Source organism: Neomonachus schauinslandi, chromosome 8 (assembly GCF_002201575.2).
Source record: "Neomonachus schauinslandi chromosome 8, ASM220157v2, whole genome shotgun sequence".
NCBI classification, from domain to species: domain Eukaryota; kingdom Metazoa; phylum Chordata; class Mammalia; order Carnivora; family Phocidae; genus Neomonachus; species Neomonachus schauinslandi.
This window is the reverse complement of record NC_058410.1, coordinates 137,024,311-137,043,797: the sequence shown is the minus strand read 5'-3', so window position 1 is coordinate 137,043,797 and position 19,487 is coordinate 137,024,311.

Genomic DNA, 19,487 nt, shown 5'->3' with positions numbered 1-19,487 from the left:
CCCAGGCGCCCAATGAAACTTTATTTATTTGTTATTTTTTTATAAAGATTTTATTTATTATTTGACAGAGAGAGAATGAGAGAGAGAGAGCACATGAGAGGGGGGAGGGGCAGAGGGAGAAGCAGACTCCCTGCCGAGCAGGGAGCCCGATGTGGGACTCGATCCCGGGACTCTAGGATCATGACCTGAGCCGAAGGCAGTCGCTTAACCGACTGAGCCACCCAGGCGCCCAATGAAACTTTGTTATTTTTTAATAAAGATTTTATTTATTATTTGACAGAGAGAGAATGAGAGAGAGAGAGAGAGCACATGAGAGGGGGGAGGGTCAGAGGGAGAAGCAGACTCCCTGCCGAGCAGGGAGCCCGATGTGGGACTCGATCCCGGGACTCTAGGATCATGACCTGAGCCAAAGGCAGTCGCTTTACCGGCTGAGCCACCCAGGCGCCCTAAATACATATTTCTTATTAGATCCTCTAATCCTATCATTTCTCTTCCCTTATTAGCTGAAATACTTCTACAAAAAGAAACTTTCCCTTACCAGCTTTTGATTTCTGAGATTCAGTTGTATAGGAAAGGCAGGAAAATACTTATTTTGGTTTTCAAAATTTGAGTAAGTTCCCTAGCTCCTCCAAAGCCAATTAGGTTCCCCTCCCGGCATCATTATAAACTCATGGATTTAAATATAATTCATGTTTCAACCCTTTGCAGTCATTATCCTTATTCAAGTTCAAACTGTCCCATCTCTGGCTGGTGGGAGATTTTTCAAGTTGACTCCGAAGTCTTTCTGATCCAACCCAGCTGGTCTTTGATATTTCTGCTGTGAGATGTCCCAGGCTCATCTTATGTATTTAATGACAGAGCCCTGAAATCAGCAATTTCATTAAGGAGCATTGGTAACTTTTCCTAGTAAATAGTATTGAAAAGTCACAGTATTTACATTGATGGGCTTGTGGTGCCAAGGTTGTTCATTATTTCTAGACCTTTCGATGGCAGAGATAGATTTTTTATTCTTTTAACTTTTAACATTGAAATAATTCTAGATTTTTTAGAGTTTCTGTGCACCTTTCATTCAGTTCCCCCTAATGTTAACATCTGACATAACCATGGCATAATTATCAAAACCAGGAAATTAATATTGACACAATATTATTAAGTAATCTATAGACCTCATTAGAATTCTTCTCCACTCTTCCCAAAAAGACCCTTTTCCAGTCCAAAATCCAATCCAGGGTACCATGTTGCCTTTAATCATCATGCCTCCTTCTCTAGTCTATGACAGCTTTTCAGCTTTTGAAGACTTTAATGTGGATTTTTTAATTTTTTTTAAAGATTTTATTTTTTTATTTATTTTTGCAAGGGGGATGGGGTGAGAGAGAGAGAAAGAGAGCATGAGCAGGGGGAAAGGCAGAGGGAGAGGGAAAAGCAGACTCCCTGCTGAGCAGGGAGCCCAATGCCAGGCTTGATCCCAGGACCCTGAGATCATGACCTGAGCTAAAGGCAGACGCTTAACCAGCTGAGCCACCCAGGTGCCCCTGAAGACTTTGTTTTGCTTTTTTATGACCTGATTCTTTTGAAGAATACTGACCAGATATTTTGTAGAGCCCTCAATCAGTCTTTGATTATGTTGCCCCATGATTAGGTTGAGACTATGTGATTTTGTCAAGAATATCACAGCTGGGATACTGTACCCTTTTGAGTGTACCATATCAGAAGGTACATGTCAGCACGTCATTATTGGTGATGTTAACTTTCATCACTTGGTGGTCTCTGCCAATTTTCAACTGTAAAAATGACCATTTTTCCCTTTGTAGTTAAGAGTTGTAAGTACATACTAAGAAATTTTTCAAATCTTTTTTTCACTGTACTTTTTCTGCTAGTTATAGTATCCATCAATGATTCTTGCCTGTAATACTTTTTTTTATCATGGTGTTTGATGTGGGTAACAAAGGCAAAGGAAAAAATTAAATTTCCTTACAACGTACAGCTCATTGACAAATCCTTGAGACAGGAAGAATGACCTTTCTCTAGGAACTCAACTGCCTCAATGTTAATACTTCACTAAGGGCAAAAGACAATCAGCTTAACACTATCCTGACCTCCAGGATCCTCTAAGTCTCCTTTAATAAAATTCCTTTGGGGGCGCCTGGGTGGCTCAGTTGGTTAAGCGACTGCGTTTGGCTCAGGTCATGATCCTGGAGTCCTGGGATCGAGTCCCGCATTGGGCTCCCTGCTCAGCGGGGAGTCTGCCTCTCCCTCTGACCCTCCCCCCTCTCATGCTCTATCTCATTCTCTCTCTCAAATAAATAAATAAAATCTTTTAAAAAATAAATAAATAAAATAAAATAAAATAAAATTCCTTTGGAAACTTCCTCTATCTCTACTCCCCAAGATACATATTAGCAATCATCCTCCAAGCATATGGCCCCCTGATAGCCATCTGAAGGGTCTCATGACTATGGTTTTACTAGATAGTAGTAAATGACCCCTCAAGGTCCTGGAAACTTTGCTTCCAAATTCCTTAAAGACTTATGCTATCCCTAACCCCTTTCCCACTAGAAAACATACAATCAGCCACCCCTCACAACCCCAGTGCAGCTCTTTCTGCCCCTTGGTCCTGTCCCATGCTTTCATAAAACCACCTTTTGCACCGGACACCTCAAAAATTTTTTCTTGACGATTCACTCCTGGACCCCAACATTTCCACATCAGTATTTATGCAACATTAACTTTCTATTTCTGTCATTTCTTATACATTTTTTAAGATTTATTTATTTGAGAGAGAGTGAGCACATGTGCGTGCACACAAGCAGGGGGAGAGGGAGAGAGGATCCCAAGTAGACTCCCCACTGAGCATAGAGTAGAAGCAGGGCTCCATTTCATGACCCTGAGATCATGACCCAAGCTGAAATCAAGAGTCAGACACTCAAATGACCCAGCTACCCAGGCACCCCTCTTATACATTTATTAATTAGAATTCTACACCCCTGTCTGCCATTTGTCTGTTTATTCAGTTATTATTTATATCAGTATGGATGAATGGATAGTTAGTTCCTTGGGTTATAATCCATTACTATCTTATTTATTTTATTGGTCAAACTGGTCCCGGATTTCCCCATCGGGAACTGCTACAAGTTGGCCCCTTTGTCTTTTCAACATGTTCTCCAAATCTTCTACATGCCCCCACACTGTCTGGGTCCACAAGATATTCCAGCCTCACCTTGCATTTTCCCTGTACCTGTTAATATACTGGTTGCTATGTGCCAGGCACTGATCCGAAAGCTTTGCACATATTAACTCATTTTATTCCCTATGGCAAGCCCATAAAGGACACAACCCATGATTGAATCCACTTTTCTGACAAAGAAACTGAGGCACAGTGAGTTTCAGTAAATTGCCCAAGTTTCCACAGCTAGTAAGCAGTACAGCTGGGTGGCAAACACAATGCAAAATTCATGTTTTTAGTCACTAACCTGAAATTTGAACAGCAAAACAAACATATTATCTTATCTGAAACTTACCTTGAATTAATAGATAATGTACATATATCCTTGCACAGGAGGAAATAAACTCTGTCTTATAGTCTATTCACATCAGGTCAGAAGGTGGCTTCCTGGAGATACTTCATCACTTTTGGGCCTCTCAAGGGTGCCATATTGTCTCTTACACCTACTGAACCATTTGACTTAGCCTTTCCTCATCACCACTCCCAGGTCTACTCTGTTTCCTAAACTCTGGTTTTGAATCTTACATCATCAGGACTACACCATCCACTCCTTTGCCTTGTTGACTCCCAACTCATTCCCATCATTCCTCTGGCTCCCAGCTCATTCCTCTGCAAATCCTCTCCCACTCATAACCATTTTGGTAGTCTGGCCTCTGCATTCTTTATCTTCCTCCACACCAGTAATCCTGTCCTCCACCCTATCTCAGCCACACATTACCACTGTACCCTCATCTTGGCCTTAGCAGTAATTGCAAATACTCCTTAGGTCTTTATTCTAGCATACCACTATCTAACTACAGGCTCCTAACTTTTCCATAACATACCCAGTTCCAACAATTTTTAAACCACATTGGGACATTCCATCCATTGATTCTACCAGTGTCCTCTCTTCCCTTCTTACCTGGGTTAAATTCCTTGATCAGCCATTACAAAGCAACTTTGTTGCATACAATCTCAATACCTTAACTGCTCTCTCATTTTATTTTTTTCATTTTTTAATTTAAAATCAGTTAAGTAACATATAGTATATTATTAGTTTCATGCTCTCTCATTTTAAGCTATTAGCTTGGCAAACTACAATGCTGATTAAATCCAACCATCCTTTTATTATGTACCTCACTTGACTGAAGTAAACCCCACAGCCATGATGTCAGGTCTCATGCACCTTGAGTGGGTCCTTAATGCAGCCAGAATTCACACATTTCCCTAGACCACCATCTCCTGTTTTCCTAACTAACTCTCCCCTTCCTTCTCTTTTTCATACTTCCAACACCTCTTCCCTTATCTTTACTCTCAGCAGATGACCAAACTTACCTCAGATAATTAAAGCAATCACAAGAACTTTAACTATCTTATACCAGTACATCTGCCAACCTATTAAATCTGCAGCACACATCCCAACCTCCTACTTGTTACTGTGTTCCTCTCTAAAACCAATCCAGCCTCTGGTGCGCTCTTACCTACTCACAGATGCCAAAACTCCAGCAATTCTCCATCTTCATCTTACATTATTTTTTGTTCACTACCGGATAATTCCCACTAGCATATAAAATCACTGCTGTTTCTCTCACCTTAATGACAACAAGAAACCTACTCTTAATCCTAACTGTTCCACCCATCCTTTTCAATAATTACCATTTCTCTGTTCTAATTAGCATCCAGACTCCTTCCAAGATTTGTCTAGACTGACAAGGAAAAGAGAGGAGAAATAGTAAAGCACAAGTGAGGATATTAAGAATGTAATTACTCAAACTATACATATTTTAGAAAATATTATAAATTATCTCATACAAATAAGTGTGAAAATTTAGATGAAGTAGATAATTTCTTAGTAAAAATATGGATTATAAAATGCAATTCAAGAAGAAATGGAAAATCTAAATAAAACATAGCCTTTTTTTTTAAAGATTTTATTTATTTCTTTGAGAGAGAGAGCATGAGCAAGCATGGGGCAGGTGGCAGAGGGAGAGGAAGAAGCGACTCCCCACTGAGCAGGGAGCCCAATGTGGGAATCGATCCCAAGACCCTGGGATCATGACCTGAGCCGAAGACAGACACTTAACCAACTGAGCTACCCAGGTGCCCCAAAACATAGCCTTTAAATAAATTGAATCAGTAATCAAAATCTCCACCCTATTTCCTCCCCACCAAAACAACAGCAGGGACAAACGATTTCATAGGCCAATTTTTTAACACCTGATGGAAGAGGTAACTTCTGTATTAGCCAACCAAATTACTATATGAAACCAGTATTATCGGGGCGCCTGGGTGGCTCAGTTGGTTGGGCGACTGCCTTCGGCTCAGGTCATGATCCTGGAGTCCCGGGATCGAGACCCACATCGGGCTCCCTGCTCAGCGGGGGGTCTGCTTCTCCCTCTGACCCTCCTCCCTCTCATGCTCTCTGTCTCTCATTCTCTCTTGCAAATAAATAAAATCTTAAAAAAAAAAAAACAGTATTATCTTGATAACAAAATCTGATGTAGTCAACATGAGAAAAAAAAATTATAAGCCATAACAGAAAGAGATTTACTTATAAAGGTAGTTTTATTTTTTAATCCTGAAAAAGAAGTAGAATACTAGCCTGGGCTTACATGAAGCATAGATGCAGAGACAAATACTTTGATGCAGGTAGTTTGTTTTATAAGCGATGGGAATTATCACAAGTGAGAAAGTGGACCAAGAGAGTAAAGGAAAACCAATAAAGTGAGCATCATGAGTGAATTACTGATCCTCCAAGAACCATGTGAAACATACTTTAGGATCATGCCAGGTAAAGGTGGAGAATCTGGAGGCTTTGTCCAACAATTCTCACCCCCATAGGCTTCAAACAGGCTTTTTGGGTTCTGGATAAAGCCCGTAGGCAAAGAAAAAAGAAGCGTTGAAGTGGGAAGCTCACAGAAAGTTAAAAACCTCTTCACCTGAAGCTGCAGGTGAACTCATGTATACATAAGGTCATCACCTGCTATCAATAATGAAAAAGTGCTTTCACTCCTTTTCCTTTTTAAAGAGATACTTTGACTGTGATATCACCTTACCTTTGCTTCCAGAGTACTTATTCTTTAGAATTAGTCTTTATAACTAGTGCTCTAAGGAAAGGTGCATTATCTCTAAAAATCAGGTTAAGAAAACATATTCACAATGGTTTTTAACCTGCAAAATGATACTAAAAGTAGCCAGTCAACTGTGACTCAACTGTAACATTGAATTTAGCTCCTGAAGAGTGTATTTATCAAAAATTGCCAAGTTTCTGATATTCTTGAGTAAATGAACATGGTCAGCCCGATTAGTTAATTGGCTTCAGTTCATCATATGTTCTGCAGAAGGTCATACCTCAAAAAATATCCACTTAGTATTACTTTGTGTGGGCCTCTGAAAATGCATAGCAAAGACTCAGACACATGAAATCCAAAAAATGTTAGATTTCATTTGTTTGTTTCAGTTGGTCTCAGGCTATTCAGAATACAAAATAGTTAACCATCTCAAAAGAGTTAACCATCTCAAAAGAGTTAACCATCTCAACCCTTGCATATGAACCAATGAAACTAAGCCTTCTTAGCAGCAGACATTTCTATAAAGGATAAAGAGACAAAATGGTTGAGTGCATGGACAAAGAAGAATGTGACACCAACCATCCCTGTCCTCCCAATCCCATGCCAAGGCTCCAAGACAACAGGAAGTCATGGTCCAGGTGGCCTCTGCAGATGAGTACCTACCAAAGCTCTGGTCCAGAAATTGCAGAAGGGTGTGAGTTCATTGTAAAGGCACCATCTGAGCATGAAGGAGGTGCTGGAGCATTAGACAGACCACATAGCTGTGGCTCAGATTTCACAGGTTCCCTCCTCTGGCTCTTTTCTATCAAAAAACAGGGTCTACCCTTCACCGGTTCATCTTCCCAAAATTGCTATGCCAAAAGAGTGGACTTAAGTTCTCCATAGCTTCTTTACTTCTAAGAGCTGCTAGGAGAAGAGGGAGGCCATGTAGTTTGCTGGGTAATAGCAAGGTTTGAAATAGTAGAAAAGAATACACTCTTACAATCAAATCTTGCAGACCAGTCAAAAACTGTCTCTCTCGGAGTACATTCTGAGGCTTAGTTTAAAAGCTCTCATTTTCTCTCTTTCCAAGATAATCACAACAGTGATCTTTAATAAAATTCCTTTCTTCTTTCTTTTTCTGCATGATTTTCTTTCAGAAGCCAATGATAAATTAAGGTGGTTCTCCCCAAAATGGGATACAAGTATGGCTACACAGCTCTTTTTTAAGATAGGTCATCCTTAATCATTAAAACATCCTACGAACCATGAGAGATGATGGACTCTGAAAAACAAACAGGGTTCTAGAGGGGAGGGGGGTGGGAGGATGGGTTAGCCTGGTGGTGGGTATTGAGGAGGGCACATTCTGCATGGAGCACTGGGTGTTATGCACAAACAATGAATCATGGAACACTTCATCTAAAACTAATGATGTAATGTATGGGGATTAACATAAGAATAAAAAAAAAAAACATCCAAATACGGGGCTTCTTCCTATCTCCAAATATTTTTGGTGAAAAGATTTAAAATTTGAACAACCACAAATACATTGTTAAATAGAATGCAAAAGTCATATTAATTAAAATAAAATATTAGATTCCAAAAATATTTTTTTTCTTTTCTACAGCAGCTGGTATCTGACTCCAACCACCACCATCACGACCAACGCCACCCTCACCCCTACCAACACCACCACCAACACCACCATCACAAACACCACCACCACCACCCCACCACCAACACCGCCTTCGTCACCACCACCTCCAACACCACCACCACCCCAACTCTTTTCTCCACCATTGATTACTTTGGGAAAAAGATTTGAGAAGCACTGTTTATAGTGGCATCTTAAGGTGAATGAGGGCACAGTAATTTTATCTTATAACCTGAGACATTTGGAAAACATCCAGAAATCTGAGGACCACAGTTTCCTTGGTGGTTTATCGTTTAGCCTTTGTCTAGTTCTAAGTTTCTGAGGGTTACATAAGCTTGCATTTTTAACTTCTCCACATTGACCTCTGTGAGGAAATTCTTAATTTTTAGCTACTTTACATGTGTATATGCACCATTTTGGACATGTAACACACACACACACACACAAACACACACACAGTGAGAACTCTTGAGACAACAGGCCCAAAAGAGTAAATGTTGGAATTCAAGAGCTAGATCCCCCCAAAATACCCTGCTAAAGACAGTGGCAACTTATAGTAAAAATGTGAGGCTTGTACCATTAGCCTGTAGAAGCTTTCAAAAAAATGTTTTCCTAACATTTTGATGCTTCTCCCCAGACACTAAGCAGCTTCACAGAGGCCCTAATGTGGCAGCTCACCAGAACTCCAACAGGTTGTTTTTTTTTTTTTTTAAAGACTTTATTTATTTATTTGACAGAGGGAGACACAGTGAGAGCAGGAACACAGCAGGGGGAGTGGGAAAGGGAGAAGCAGGCTTCCTGCTGAGCAAGGAGCCTGATGTGGGGCTCAATCCCAGGACCCTGGGATCACGACCGGAGCCGAAGGCAGACGCTTAACGACTGAGCCACCCAGGCGCCCCACTCCAACAGGTTTTACTTCTTACTCTCCACCCTAGTTTAAAATGCATCCATTGGATGACGCATTCAAGCACAACACTGCTTTCCCATGCTAGCAAACGTGCACGGTAAAATGTTGCTTGCTTTTGTTTTATTTATTCACTTGTTTTTAAAATATCAAACTTGCTAATCCCTACTGATATAATACATATTACATATTAATTTGTAGCCATTTTAGAGTGCCTTAAGTTTCAAAATGAAAGAAAAAGACATACCTGCTATATAACACAGAGAGATAAATCAGAATCTCTGGCATGATGTTGAAACGGTGGAGGTTAGGAGTGATGACAAAAACTTTAAGCCATCCCTGAATTCTCTTGGGGCAGAGAGATCTTGAATCTCCGTGGGGTACAGTATACTGACCCATTCTCCACCTCCACTCCCTATTCAGAAACAGAGGTTGTAATGATTAAACTGATGAGGGTAATGATGTGAAGGCAGAAAAACAAAGGTTGTGAATGAAGCTCACAAAATACTGAGTATTTCAAACACTGATTTTCTGTCACAAGAGCCTTTAGATATCTCATAATTGCTTATAAGATACACATACCGGGCACGTAGTAGTTGCTTAATAAATAGTAGATGGATTAATCCTACCCATATAGTTACATAGGATTTAAGCCCAATAATTAACTACCAATAAATATAAAGGCAAAAATGGTAACACCCAGTGCATAAAATTGGCAAAGTTGACATCGTAAGAACCTAAGTCAAAAACTAAAGCCTATCTTTTGAAAGAAATGAGTGAAAATGTCTCTGGCCATCCCCACAACACAACATGCCACACAACTTGGGACAAGGAAGAAGAACAGTCAAGAAGTTAAATAGAGGGCGCCTGGGTGGCTCAGTTGGTTAAGCGACTGCCTTCGGCTCAGGTCATGATCCTGGAGTCCCTGGATCGAGTCCCGCATCGGGCTCCCTGCTCGTCAGGGAGTCTGCTTCTCCCTCTGACCCTCCCAACCCTCCCCCCTCTCATGTGCTCTCTCTCTCAGTCTCTCTCTCTCAAATAAATAAATAAAATCTTAAAAAAAAAAGAAGTTAAATAGAAATGGGTTTAATGGAACTCAGATGGATGACTTTTTCCCCCTATTGTCTCTACGTCTGATTGAAGAGAGTAGGCTCAGTCCCAAGAAGTAGCCTCCAAATTTTTCAGATTTGGCAAATCTCAAAGTCTACTGTCTGCTTTGATCAACCACCTTCTCTTGTCCTGGGATCTGAATGACTAGCTTGCCTTGGAGCCATAAAGATTAGGATTGAGAAAGTCAAGTGGGAACACTCTCCTATTCCTATGAACCTAAGGAGGTGGGCTGTCTTGGGGGAATGGGGAGACTACAGTTTAATCCATTTTACATTCTTGATACAGGTGGTAGAGTCAGTCCTTGACATCAGCTGTCCCAATAGGCAAAGCTAGGTTAAGGCAGTAAATTCCTGTAGATAAGGGCCTGGAGTCCATAAAGGATTATCAAAAGAATGACTGGCCATCTCCTGTCATTTCCATTCCACTTGATCCCTGTACTAAAAAAATGATGCATGCAGAGGACATATCACAGTGGTGCTTCAATTCAATCACAGCGGTGCTTCAATTCAAAGCTGAGAGGGACAACACTAAGGGATAGAGAGAATCTTGTGGGTTGTTTTTTGTTGTTGTTATTTTATTTGCTATTGGCGCTTTTGGATGTTTGCTTTCTCTTTGAATATCAACCCTTACTTATTAAATCAGCATTGCCTTAAGTTCTAAGATTGGCCCATTGTCAGTGAGGCTGGGGTTAGGATAATCGATAGCCTTGCAAGTTCCTGTAAGATCATTATCCTCTCAAAGGAAAAAAACCAGGTTCATGCATCCATAACTCTACATGCTTTGGTTTCATGAGCTCCAAAACCCTAAAAATTGTTTGCTTTTCCACCTATTGACTCTCCCTCAAATTCCACTCCTGGAACATCATGTTTTTAAGTTTAATGGAGTACTCCTTATAAAAATATAAAACCCTAGTGAGGAGTAACACAGCAAAATGTTTTAGCCATTTCTATTTGCTTTGCTTTCTAAGAGCTGAAGAGCAGGCTTTGATCAATTGTAAAAGAGAAAAGAAATGAGATATTCAGCTCTACTGAGGAAGAAGCAGAAGAGGGCAATCAGAGTGGGTCACGGTCAGCAAGGAAAATCTGTCACTTATGACCTGATGGGAATGAAAATATGGATATCTAAGAGCAATATTCTGCCCAAATCTCTGATATACAAGGTAGCATATCACCCCCAGGGAACAGACCTGCCTAGATGATACATTCTCAAGATCAAGACATCAATGCCATTATAAGTCTTGTTTTATTTTGTTTTAAATCATTGTACATAATGTTTGGGATCCATTAAAACACAGAGTAGTATTCATAACAACCACTACTTATTGAGATAGATTCTGTTAGTAAGTTAATTCCTAAGAATAGATCTGTGCACCCTGGGACAATTCATGAACTCTTCTAGACCACAAGGGTCCCATTAAATGGATTACTAACTCAATATATTAAACAGTACCCAAGTGGCTTTACAAAATACCCAACTATTCACATCAGGCACTTTGTGTCTTAGGAGAATCTGTCTTGTTGATCATTTATTTTGTGTCATATATTATACCCAAACTGGTGCTGTATAATTTTAGATGCCTGTATCAAGTTAAATTCTCAAAGCCTAATTAAATTGCAAACCACATACACACACCTGCACGTGCACACACACACACATACACACTCCCTGCAGGCACTTTTTTTCATATTCCTTCAAATATTATCTCCAGATATAAAGAAAGCAGGAACCTGCATTTTAAGCTATTTATTATTCTAAAAAAGTAAAGATCCAAACCCCTCTCACTCATGTCTGCATCCTCACCATCTCCCACTCAGTAGGCATGTTTTTAAACCAATCACATAATTCTTGCACCTAAGTACACTGGATACCATGTTTTCATGGAAGCACCCACATCATCACATCATCTGTGCACTTCTCTTTCTTTTCACAATTCACGCAGAAACCCTACCATCATTTCCTCATGGCACTCTTCGCTCAGCTATTCCAGAAGGGAGCATATTCACAGTAACAGAAGGACGTAGCAGAGAAAACCCCTTCCCAGAGAATGCTAGCTTCTTTGCAAGTCTCAGACCTAACACACAGGATCTTGGAATTGTACAACCCCACATAAGCATTCACTGCTGTATGTTTACTCTGGATCTTCCCCTTAAATTGTTCCTGTAATACATTTTTCTGTTAATTTTCTTGCTCTGTTTTCCACTCTCAAGTGAGTTTGTTTCTATTTAATCTCCCCTTTTTTTCCATCTTCGCTCTCCCCCTTTGAAAACATAGTCCATTTTTTTGCTGTGGAATATAATTACTAACTAACGTACAAATATATGGCCATGTATATTCTAAAGGAACAGCTGCAAAATTGCTAATATTAGGTCTAATTTAGCTACAATAAATTAGCAAATGTGTGGAAGCACAATGATGACAGCATAATTATAACAAAAGTCGATGTGTTGAAGTATATGGATGACCATACATACTAATTTTAGAGAGAAAAAAGAACCCTACACCAAATGAAATGCATGCAATGAACAGACGAGACTAATAGCTCAGACACATATACTTAATGTGGCCAGTCACTGTAAAAACAAAAAGATAGATGAAGCTGTTCAAAAAAAATCTAGCGCTAACAAGCAATGCAGTCTGAAACCATTAACCGTCAGGGGTAATAACACTCAAAGTGCTGAAGTGCCAAAAACCAGCTTTCCTGGGATGGTGGCGCAGGGACCCGCACACACCTGTGAAGAGGGTGCTAAATCTATCTGCACATTCATTATAACAGAGGGAGGAAAAACAACACTAATAATGTAAAGTATAAACGGAAATAGCAGACAGCAGAGAGTGACATTTGCATGGTCCCAGTCAGCTTGTTAGCTGAAGTGGGTTTTAATTAGCTATTTTCCAGCAAGCAAACGAGCAAATTAGTGGCAGCTATAAACAAGAAGAGACAATCAGACCCAAAGAAAAGGAAAAATGATCAGGGTGCCTTTGCATGGGGTAGGGGAGGAGAGGGCAAGGAACCACGGAGCTTTGAAAACTTTCCCCATCAGAGAATTAAAGAATGTTTTCTCTTGAACACACCTTAGGGATTATCTAGGACTCCCTTTCTTTCTTTCTTTTTTCTTTTCTTTTTTTTTTTTTTTTTTGCAGGTGAGGAGACTGAGGCCGGTAGAAGCCAGCTGACTCGTGCAAGGTTACACCTCTGAAAACAAACCAAACCAAAATGAGGGCACCTTCCAAGCCAGTGTCTCCCAGAATCTACTTGTGTGATATTGTGAACAGATCCACCCCTCACGAACACAAAGAAGTGCAAAACCCTCTGCAAATGTGGCCTGATTATTGACAGCTACAACTATTTAGGTTCAACTACATCGAGAGAGAAAACAAAACGGGAAAGAAGATGAGAAGCAGAACAATGGCATCTTCCTACAGCCGAAAGCACGTTTTGGAAAAGTATTCTTCTCAACAAGCGCTTACCTTGGAAAAGTATTGTCCTGAACAAACACCACAGAATCTGTCAGTGCCTGTTATGTACCAGGCATGGCATTCAGTGCTGAGGATGAAACTCTGTCAGGCGGGATGTGCAGACGAATACAGGGACTTTACAGGGCAGTGGGCACAGGGCCTGGCACAGCGGGACAGACTGCTGCGGAGCCCAGCAGCCATGCCACTAAGGAATGTGGGGAGTGTCCAGGAGCATCTGAGAACAAGGGCCATCACACCAGGATGTGAAGGATGCTCAGCAGGATGCCAGGCTCCCCACAACCCCATAGTAAGAGGCTATGTATTTAAGGAGGTCACCAATGTAAAAAAAAAAAATCAAAGGAACCATTTGTCCCACTGGACTAGATAAGAGAAGGGCTCCAAAATGCATGAACAAAGAAAGGCACAATATAGTTTTTATCGTCCAATTTAACCTGATTCGCAACCTGAAATACGTCGTTAAAAATGAATAAGGTGGGGCGCCTGGGTGGCTCAGTTGGTTAAGCAACTGCCTTCGGCTCAGGTCATGATCCTGGAGTCCCGGGATCGAGTCCCGCATCAGGCTCCCTGCTCAGCGAGGAGCCTGCTTCTCCCTCTGACCCTCCCCCCTCTCATGTACTCTCTCTCATTCTCGCTCTCTCAAATGAATAAATAAATCTTTAAAAAAAAAAATGAATAAGGTGATTGGGAAGGTAGGAGAAATCTTGGGGGTGGGGAGTAACAGAAGTCAGTGGTCTTATTCCCTTACATCATAAATTCGATCGATATATTAAGAAGATTTCAATGTATTGAAGCATGATATAACCCAAACAGAATGCAGAAGGGAAATACAATGGCCAGGACAAAAGACAAGAAGCAAACATTACCACAAACATATGCTACTGCAACAGATAATGAACTCAAGGACAGTTTGTATGAAAGAAATTAGGAAAATGGAGCCTGTCTTTACCAAGAGGCATCAACCTCTTTTCATAGAGTTATAGAATCACAATTATATAAGAGATACTGTATAGCGCAAAAAATAAAAAAAAAAAAATTGCTCATCCATCCTGACTTCACTATGCAAAGCATAGGGCAAAAGAATTGCTCATCCATCCTGACTTCACTACCCAAAAATGGTTTCAAATATGAGACACAAAAAGATAGACACAGGAAAAATTATGCATCCTCACTCCACTGCACAGTGAAACGAGGTGAACATGCAGTGTCATTAATTTCTCATTCATTCAACAAACATTTATTGAGCTCCTTCTATATGCAAGGCATTGGATTAGACACTGGGTAGGCAGACATGAATGACTCTAAAGTTTATTTAGGCATGCCTAATTCCTCTCCCACAGGTCAGATTTTTAAACAGTGTAAGACAGCTATCATGTTCTCTCATCCTTCTTTTCTTGATGTTAACCATATTCATTGTATCTTTTTCCATAAGATATTTCCAAGTCCTTTAGACTCTAGTATTCAAGAAATTATTTCTATCCTACTGAAACCAAGATGTTCAGAACAATATTGTCTGTTTATTACAAAGTTCAACATCATTTCACCTCCTTTGGTCTAGGTATTACTTCATTAATCTAACCCTAAATCACATCTGCTTTTTCAGCAGCTACATACAATATTAACTAAATTTAAGTTCACTATTAACCAATACCTCCAAAGCCTTATCACATAATAGTATCACACATTTGAGGAGATTCAATTACAAGGTCTTATTCCAAAATATAAAATTTTGTTAGATTTTATCCATTTCTCAGCTGTTAAAAATTGTGTGGATCCTGATTCTGTCACCTAATATATTCACTACATTCACGGTGTAGGGTGACCTACACCGACATTATGACATCTCCAAGTTCATTTAGAATCTTTCTACATCTTGATTCAAGTATTGATAGAAACTGAGGAAGATAAGGCAAAAATCCCTTCACAGAGTATCATTAGAAACCTCCCTTATTGTTAATTGGTTATGAAACTGGTCATCTTAGAATCCAGTCCATTAATCATCCATGGTTTAGCTTGGGTTCCTCCAAGAAGCAGACCCTAAGACTAGGATTTGAGGAAAGATGGCTTATTCTGGGAGGTTTTCCTCAGAGAGTACTGGTGAAAGAGAGTGATGAGTGAGACAGAGAAAAAAGGAAGCCAATAGAAGGGGCTTGGCAGAGGGATGAATAAACAAGGGCAAAGGGCCACCAACTCTGGCCTTCTGGTGACTGAGTGCTAACTCCCCGGCCTGTCTGCAGGCAAGCACACTGCTGGGGACAGAAAAGTCCTCAGGCAGAACGTGGCAGGTGCTTGCAGTCATGAGCTATCAAAATGCTGATTGAGGAAGGGACAGAGAGGACCAACATATGTAGCTCTTCTGGTATGATTGCATGAGACTTCAAAAGTCTCCCTCAAATCAAGACATGTTATATCAATCCTACCACCCTCACTCCTTCATGCACCTAAATTTATTGAATTCTCTTCATTGCCTAATATTGTATACATGATGCTTATTGTCTGGTGGCCTATTACATGAGTGAACTTGTCCAAAAATGATATTCATTTTATAGCTAATACTTGATAATCCAATTAACCCTAGTGATTTTTGCTTACATATTTCCTACCAATCTCTTAATAGCTTACAATACTCTGTAGATCTGACACAGGCTAGGCTAATCTATTACAAACCTGCATTTTTTTTCTTTATTAATTTTATAAATCAAGCATCCCCAATATTACATTTCGTTCTGATCTTTAAAGTTTTTAAGGCTCCAGAAGCATTCTATTTCCAGGATGACAGATTAGATATTTCCCCATGACAAACAGACAACAAAACTAGAATTTCTGGGGGGAATAAACATAAACATCCTTACACATGCAAAGCTGAACTTATAGGAGTCAGGATGTTAAAAACGAAAATGGTTAGCAGGCTGCAAAACTTTGACTTCTTCAAGGGGGTATCTGTTAATCTCAGCAGTCAGGAGACTTGGATCTTAATAGTATGTTGGTGGTAAATTTGGACTCACACAAATACTGGTGACCTGAAACTATTCCTTGATCCCAGCTTGAATAAAGTTAAATAAAGGCTATACCATTACTCCAAAGTTTGACTGGAGAAAAATTCTCCTGTTAACAAAAAGAGAGGAAAAGAAATTCTTCTGTCTCATCATGGAATCTAAGTAAGATAAAATAGCCTCTGATAATTTGAACCATGCAAGTTTTGGGCCAAAGTATACACTATGATCTGAAAAATCTTAAGGCAATAAAACTTGTTTACATGATACTCTAAAGGCAGATACATATCATTATATATTTGTTGAAAGCCATAGAATGTACAACACCAAGAATGAACCTTAACATAAGCTATGGACTTTGGGCAATAAGGATGCGTCAGTGTAGGTTCATTGATTGCAACAAAAGTAGCTATTCGGTCTGGAATTTTGATAGTGAGGGAGACTGTGCATATGTGGGGGCAGGGAGCATATCGGAAATCTCTGTACCTTCTGCTCAGTTTTTCTGTGAACCTGAAACTGCTCTAATTAATAGTCTATTTAAAAAATAAATTAAAAAGGAATAAAACCATAATCATTGAATATGTTGATTTAAAAAGGTAAAAGCCTACCTACACCAAAGAATAAAAATAAAAATACTGAAGGTCTGGATAATTATTATGTTGCTTCAATCAAGGAAAGATAAAATTCTAATTTTATATAAACTGTTCCAAGGAAGAAAAAAATTTAAAAATAAATCCATGCTAATTCATTTTATGAAGTTAATCCTACCCTGATGCCAAAAAAAAGAAAAAAAATCACAGAGTAAAGAAAATTACAGGCTAATTTCACCTTTGAATATAGATGAAAAATCCTAAATAAATCAAGCCTAATAAGTATTAAAAACAGTCACCACATCATGGCCCAATTGGATTTATACAAAGAATGTTAAAATGTATTAAAATTTGAATATCTATTAATTTTTACAGGTTGAAACAAGAAAAAATAACATCACAAGAGATATAAGAAAAGCAAATCTAATATTCTGAGGCCCATTTGTGATTAAAAACAAAGTCTTAGCAAACAGAAAATAGGAGAAACATCCAGAATCTCATAAATTGTATCTACCAAAACAAAAAATACAGCGGACAATGTGCTTAGAGGTTAAAATTTAGAAATTAACATGAGAAATGAATGTCCTACTCAGTACAAAATGTTAAATATAAAAATGATATATAGAAATATATATAAATAAAAATATATGAAATATATACATATAATACATATGTTTTATATATATATGAATTGCAAAGAAGCAACAAGAATGTCACTTTTTCTGACATGTGGCTTAGAGCCAAAACTCAAAAGCATTTTAACATACTTGAATTAATTAAGAGTTTAGGGGCATCTGGGTAGCTCAGTTGGTTAAGCAGCCGAGTCTTGATTTCAGCCCAGGTCATGATCTTGGGGCCCTGTGATCAAGCCTTACGCTCAATGCAGGGTCTTGTCTCTCTCCCTCCCCAGGCTTGCTCTCTCTCTCTCAAATGAATGAATAAATAAATAAAATTTTTTAAAAAATAAGAGTTTAGCAATGTCATGGGATCAACACACAAAAAAATTGATCATATTTCTATACACCAGCAAGGAACAGAAAATGTAATCAAAGATGATCAGCAGCCATTCAGCAATCCCTGTAATGTAATCTTTGAGAGCCCTGGGATGGCATGTTTCTGAGCCACAGACTTGCGCTCATTTTGCACAGCTTACGTATGTACTCTTGTACCCTCTTTACCTATCCCCAGCCTCCTTTCTCTTCCACATAAGTCTTTGATGGCCTTTTCAGTCTGTTCTTTTAACAACTGCTTTCTCCTATGCATGCCTTAACTATTATACCATCAACTCCAAGCACAACAACTATCATTTCCTTGCTTTTTTTCTTGCTAACCAAACTTTTTGTTGTCCTCCACTATTTTCAAGTCTCATAAGGTGTTTTAATTTCTCTGAAGCTTCACATGGTGCTTCCATCCTCTTAAACTTGTCTTGGATCTCTTTCTTTTTTTTCATTCATTCATTCATTCATTCACTCATTCATTCATTCATTTAATTTAGACTAGAAGAGAGTCTTTACTATCTGCTTCGGTTTCCTTAGGTATCAATCCCCTCTCTTCTACATTAGAAATATTTGCATAGTTGGTACTGTGTTATTTCAAGGCTTTGTAAGATACGTGAGTATTCTGTTTTACAGTCTCATGCTGCGAATTTGCTTGTTTCCCCAAGTTAATCATGCTGCCTGTATCAGTTAGGAAGGTCCAGGTTAGGCTGTGTGAACTATTCCAAAATCCCAATGGCTTATGACAACAGTTATATCTCATGTTATTTGTGGGTCAGGGGTGGTTCTGCTTCCTGTTATCATTATTCCAGATCCCAGGCCAATGGATCTGCTTCTATCTAGAATATTTCCTGGCTCAAGAAAGAAAAAAAAAGTTATTCTTATAGTTTCTGTCCTAAAGTGTCACATGTCGGGGCACCTTGGTGGCTCAGTCGTTAAGCGTCTGCCTTCGGCTCAGGTCGTGATCCCAGGGTCCTGGGATCGAGCCCCACATCGGGCTCCCTGCTGGGCAGGAGGCCTGCTTCTCCCTCTCCCTCTCCCCCTGCTTGTGTTCCCTCTCTCACTGTGTCTCTCTCTGTCAAATAAATAAATAAAAATCTTTTTAAAAAAAGTGTCACATTTCACTTTTACCACATTTCTTTGGCTAAGACATTCATTCACATGGCCTCCCCTAATTTCAACAGGGTCGAGGGAAGGATCATTTGTCATAAAATCTACCACAATCTATCTACCCAATCATCTGAGTTGAGTATACTGAGCTCAGCATTGTTAAATTGTCAGATCCTTTTATTTTCTTCTTCTTAGTACTTTACAAACTATCATTCCATTGCCTTTGGTCTTTTGTAGCCTCCAGTAATTAAGTCATCTGTCTTTCTTACTTTTGTTCTTTTGTTTTGTTTTGTTTTGTTTTCTGGCTACTTTTGAGATTTTTTTTTTTCATCATTGGTTTACAGCAATTTGATTAGGATGCTCCTTAGTGTGTTCTTCTTTGTTTCCTCTATTTTGAACGTGATG